Here is a 6157-nt window from a genome sequence, read left to right as displayed (position 1 = left end):
TCAAAGTCTTGGATCCTTTTTATCACCCTTGCCTTTTGGTTTAAAGGGGTATTGGCTTTTTCTGCTTGCTTTTCTCTTTCTCTTTTTTTTTTTTGCAAGCCTTCTATTCACTGCTTTTTCTTGCTTCAAGAATCAATTTTATGATTTTTCAGATTATCAAATAACATTTCTCCTTTTTCTTTCATTCTTTCAGGAGCCAACAATTTTAATATTCATAAACAATCAAATTCAAAAATATGCACTGTTCAAGCATTCATTCAGAAAGACAATAGTATTGCCACCACATCAAAATAATTAAACTGTTTTAAAATTCAAAATTCATGTATTTCTTTTTCTTTTTCAATTAAGAACATTTTCTTTTTAAGAAAGGTGATGGATTCATAAGACATTCATAGCTTTAAGACATAAACTTTAATTTTATTGATTATGGAATAAAAATAAGACTCAAAAATAAATATAAAGGCAGACCCATAATAATAGAAGACAGAAAATTAAAAGCAGAAAAATAAATGACTCTTAAAATAGACTCTTAATAATAAAGGTTATCACAGAGTTAGGACTCAACAACCTTGATTTTGAGAAGTGGATGCTCCCTCTTTTTGTGGGGTGCTTGGTCCTTCAAGGGAAAGCTTTTGGCGCTTCAGCTCCTGTAGCTCACGCCCCTGCTTCTCCAGTTCCTTCAGCAGCTTGCAAAGTATGCAGTTTTGATTCTGCTATTCTTCCTTAAGTTATTCCATAGCTTCCTGTAGCTTGGTAACAGATGCTTCTAAGCGGGTCCAGTAGTCAATTTCAAGAATTTCTGGGAGGAACTCCTGCGCCCTCTTTTTGATGGAGTTGTCTTGCACTTGTCTTTCCATTGACTTCTTGGTGATTGGATGTTCAATTGGGATGAATTCATCTACTCCCATCCTCACCCCAGCATATTTACATAGCAGAGAAATTAAGCTTGGGTAGGCCAGTTTGGCTTCAATGGAGTTCTTGTTTGCAATTGTGTAAATCTCACAAGAAATCAGATGATGAATCTCCACTTCTTTTCCAAGCATAATACAATGAATCATCACTGCTCTTTTGACAGTGACCTCAGAGCGGTTGCTAGTAGGCAATATAGAACGTCCAATGAAGTCTAGCCAGCCTCTTGCAACTGGTTTGAGATCTCCTCTCTTGAGTTGGTTTGGGACACCTTTGGAATTGGTTATCCACTTAGTTCCAGGGAGGCATATGTCCTCTAGAACTTGATCCAACCTATCTACTCTCACCATTCTCCTATTAAAGGATTCAGGATCATCTTGTAGTTGAGGTAGTTTGAAGACCTCTCTTATTTTGTCCAGATGGAAGTAAATAATTCTTCCTCTGACCATGGTTCTGTAGGTATGAAAGGCGATTCCAGTCATTCTTTGCTTATCTGTCAGCCACAGATTTGAGTAGAATTCCTGAACCATATTTCTTCCAACATTTGTCTCAGGATTGGCTAGAATTTCCCATCCTCTGTTTCGAATTTGCTCTTGGATCTCCGGATGTTCATCCTCTTTCAGATTGAATTTAACTTCCGGGATCACTGACCTCAGACCCATTATTTTGTAGTAATGTTTTGCATGTTCCTTGGTTAGGAACCTCTCTTGATTCCTAAGACTCTTTGGAGTATTCTCTTTCTTACCTCTTGATTTGGTTTGTTTTCCCTTAGGTGCCATGATCTTGATGAGTCTTAGCTCAGTGATCACGGAAAAGCACACCAAACTTAGAGGTTTACTTGCCCTCAAGCAAAAGAAAGGAAAGGGGAGAGAGAGGAGAAGAGGTAAATTCGAATGGTGTAGAGGAGGGGATGTCCGAAACTATTTTTATAGGAAGAGGGGATGGCTTTCGAAAAATTTGAGAGAGATATGAAAAGATATGCAAAAGAATTTGAGAAGATATTTGAGTTTTTGAAGAAGATTTGGAAAGAATTTGAAAGAAATTTGAAAAATAATTTAGAAAATTATTGAATGCTGAAAATTGAGGTTGAATGATGAAAGTTTGAAACATGTTTATGCAGAAAATTATGAGTCAAAACATAAAAATTTGAAGTTGGAAACAAAATCTCCTCCTCCTGCCTTTCTGGCATTAAACGCCCAGTTGTTGGCCATTATGGGCGTTTAACGCCCAGCCAGGTACCCTGGTTGGCGTTAAACGCTAGAAACTCCTTTATCACTGGGCGTTTTGCTGAACGCACAGGATACTACAATTCTGGCGTTAAACGCTCAGAATGGTACCCATTAACGCCCAAAATGGTACCTTTACTGGCGTTAAACGCCCAGAATGATACCCATTCTGGTGTTTAAAGCCCAAAATGCCCCTTACTGGCGTTTTCTTGCCAGCAAGCTCCTTTTCTCTGCTTTTTGCACTGAATCCTTCTGTAACTCTGTGAATTCCTTCATTTTTGATGATTAACCTTTAATGAAAATGTATACCAAGCCTCTACAAGTATTAATTAAAAATAAATAACTTGCTAATGGCTGGGTTGCCTCCCAGCAAGCACTTCTTTATTGTCTTTAGCTGGACCTTTACTGAGCTTCATTCAAGCCTCAGTTTTGAGCATTCTTGCTCAAAATTGCCTTCAAGATAATGTTTGATTCTCTGTCCATTGACAATGAATTTTTTTTCAGAATCAATATCTTGAAGCTCAACATATCCATATGGTGACACTCCTGTAATCACATATGGTCCCCTCAGTCGGGATTTTAATTTCCCAGGGAATAATCTGAGCCTAGAGTTGAATAGTAGAAATTTTTATCCTGGCTTAAAGACTCTGGATGACAATTTCTTGTCATGCCACTTTTTTGCTTTTTCCTTATAAATTTTTGCATTTTCAAAAGCATTGAGTCTGAACTCTTCCAGCTCATTTAGCTGGAGCAATCTTTTCTCACTAGCTAACTTAGCATCCATGTTTAGGAATCTGGTTGCCCAGTAGACTTTATGTTCCAGTTCCACGGGCAGATGACAAGCTTTGCCATACACAAGCAGAAAAAGCCAATACCCCTTTAAACTAAAAGGCAAGGGTGATAAAAAGGATCCAAGCTGATATGGAGAGGTTCCTATAGGAGTCTTGAATGCTGTTCTGTATGCCCACAGAGCATCATCCAAGCTCTTTGCCCAATCCTTTCTACGGGCAATTACAGTCCGTTCCAGGATTCTCTTTAGTTCTCTATTAGAGACTTCAGCCTGCCCATTTGTCTGTGGATGATATGGAGTTGCTACTTTGTGGCTAATTCCATATCGCACCATAGCAGAGTAAAGCTGTTTATTGCAGAAATGGGTTCCCCCATCACTAATTAGTACTCTGGGAACACCAAATCTGCTGAAAATATGTTTCTGGAGGAACTTCAGCACAATCTTGGTATCATTAGTGGGTGTGGCAACTGCTTCCACCCATTTAGATACGTAGTCTACTGCCACCAGAATGTAAGTGTTTGAGTATGATGGTGGGAAAGGACCCATGAAGTCAATACCCCATACATCAAACAACTCGATCTCTAGGATCCCTTGTTGAGGCATGGCATAACCATGAGGCAAGTTACCAGCTCTTTGGCAACTGTCACAGTTACGCATAAACTCTCGGGCATCTCTATAGAGAGTAGGCCAATAGAAGCCACATTGGAGGACTATAGTGGCTGTTCGCTCACTTCCGAAATGTCCTCCATACTGTGATCCATGGCAATGCCACAGGATCTTCTGTGCCTCCTCTCTAGGGACGCATCTGCGGATCATTCCGTCAGCGCATCTCTTAAAGAGATATGGTTCATCCCATAAGTAATACTTTGCACCAGAAATTAGTTTTTTCTTTTGCATCCTGCTGTACTCCTGGGGTATGAACCTCACAGCTTTATAATTTGCAATGTCTGCAAACCATGGTGCCTCCTGAATGGCAAAGAGTTTCTCATTCGAAAAGGTCTCAGAGATCTCAGTGGAAGGGAGGGACGCCCCAGCCACTGGTTCTAACCGGGACAGGTGATCAGCTACCTGGTTCTCTGTCCCTTTTCTGTCTCTTATTTCTATATCAAACTCTTGCAGAAGCAACACCCATCTTATGAGCCTGGGTTTTGAATCCTACTTTGTGAGTAGATATTTAAGAGCAGCATGGTCAGTGTACACAATCACTTTTGATCCTACTAAATAGGATCTAAACTTGTCAATGGCATAAACCACTGCAAGCAGCTCTTTTTCTGTGGTTGTGTAATTCTTCTGTGCGTCATTTAAAACATGACTGGCATAGTAAATAACGTGCAGAAGCTTGTTATGCCTTTGTCCCAACACTGCACCAATGGCATGGTCACTGGCATCACACATTAATTCGAATGGTAATGTCCAGTCAGGTGCAGAGATGACTGGTGCTGTGACCAGCTTGGCTTTCATGGTTTCAAACACCTGCAAACACTCTGTGTCAAACACAAATGGCGTGTCAGCAGCTAGCAGGTTGCTTAGAGGTTTTGCAATTTTTGAAAAATCCTTTATGAACCTCCTATAGAATCCTGCATGCCCCAGAAAGCTTCTGATTGCCTTAACATTGGCAGGTGGTGGTAATTTCTCAATTACCTCTACCTTGGCTTGATCTACCTCTATTCCCTTGCTTGAAATTTTGTGCCCAAGGACAATTCCTTCAGTCACCATAAAGTGACATTTTTCCCAATTTAAGACCAGGTTAGTCTCTTGGCACCTTTTTAAGACAAGTGCTAGATGATCAAGACAGGAGCTAAATGAGTCTCCAAATACTGAGAAGTCATCCATGAAGACTTCTAGGAACTTCTCTACCATATCAGAGAAGATAGAGAGCATGCACCTCTGAAAGGTTGCAGGTGCATTGCACAGACCAAAATGCATTCTTCTGTAAGCAAATACTCCAGATGGACATGTGAATGCTATTTTCTCTTGGTCTTGAGGATCCACTGCAATTTGGTTGTAGCCTGAATAGCCATCCAAAAAGCAGTAATATTCATGGCCTGCTAGTCTCTCTAGCATCTGGTCTATGAATGGTAAAGGAAAATGATCCTTTTCTGGTGGCTGTATTGAGCCTTCTGTAGTCAATACACATACGCCACCCTGTAACTGTTCTTGTGGGAACCAGTTCGTTCTTTTCATTATGAACCACTGTTATGCCTCCCTTCTTGGGGACAACTTGGACAGGGCTCACCCAGGGGCTATCAGAAATAGGATAAATAATCCCAGCCTCTAGTAACTTAGTGACCTCTTTCTGCACCACTTCCTTCATGGCTGGATTTAGCTGCCTCTGTGGTTGAACCACTGGCTTAGCATCATCCTCCAATAGGATCTTGTGCATACATCTTGCTGGGCTAATGCCCTTAAGATCACTTATGGACCACCCAAGAGCTGTCTTGTGTGTCTTTAGCACTTGAATTAGTGCTTTCTCTTCCTGTGGATTTAAAGCAGAGCTTATGATCACTGAAAAAGTGTCACCCTCTCCCAGAAATGCATATTTCAGGGATGGTGGTAGTGGTTTGAGCTCGGATTTAGGAGGTTTCTCCTCTTCCTGAGGGATCTTCAGAGGTTCTTTTATTTCCTCTGATTCCTCCAGATCAGGCTGAACATATTTAAAGATGTCCTCTAGCTCTGATTCAAGACTTTAAGTCATATTGATCTCTTCCACCAAAGAGTCAATAATATCAGTGCTCATGCAGTCATTTGTTGTGTTTGGATGCTACATAACTTTGACAGCATTTAACTTGAACTCATCCTCATTGACTCTCAGGGTCACTTCCCCTTTTTGTACATCAATAAGAGTTCATCCAGTTGCTAGGAAAGGTCTTCCTAGAATGAGAGTTGCACACTTGTGCTCCTCAATTTCTAGCACTACAAAGTCAGTGGGAAAGGCAAATGGCCCAACCTTGACAATCATGTCCTCAATGATGCCTGATGGGTATTTAATGGAGCCATCATCAAGTTGAAGACATATTCGGGTTGGTTTGACTTCTTCAGTCAAGCCAAGCTTTCTAAAAGTAGATGCAGGTATTAGGTTAATACTTGCTCCAAGGTCACATAGGGCTGTCTTGGTACAAGCACCCTCTAATGTGCATGGTATCATAAAGCTTCCTGGATCTTGAAGTTTCTCTGGTAAGCTTTTCAGAATGACTGCACTGCATTCTTCAGTGAGAAACACTTTTTCAGTTTC

This window comes from Arachis ipaensis, chromosome B10, assembly GCF_000816755.2.
Source record: "Arachis ipaensis cultivar K30076 chromosome B10, Araip1.1, whole genome shotgun sequence".
Lineage (NCBI taxonomy): Eukaryota > Viridiplantae > Streptophyta > Magnoliopsida > Fabales > Fabaceae > Arachis > Arachis ipaensis.
The sequence above is the reverse complement of the archived record's forward strand: the minus strand, read 5'-3'. Positions refer to the sequence as shown.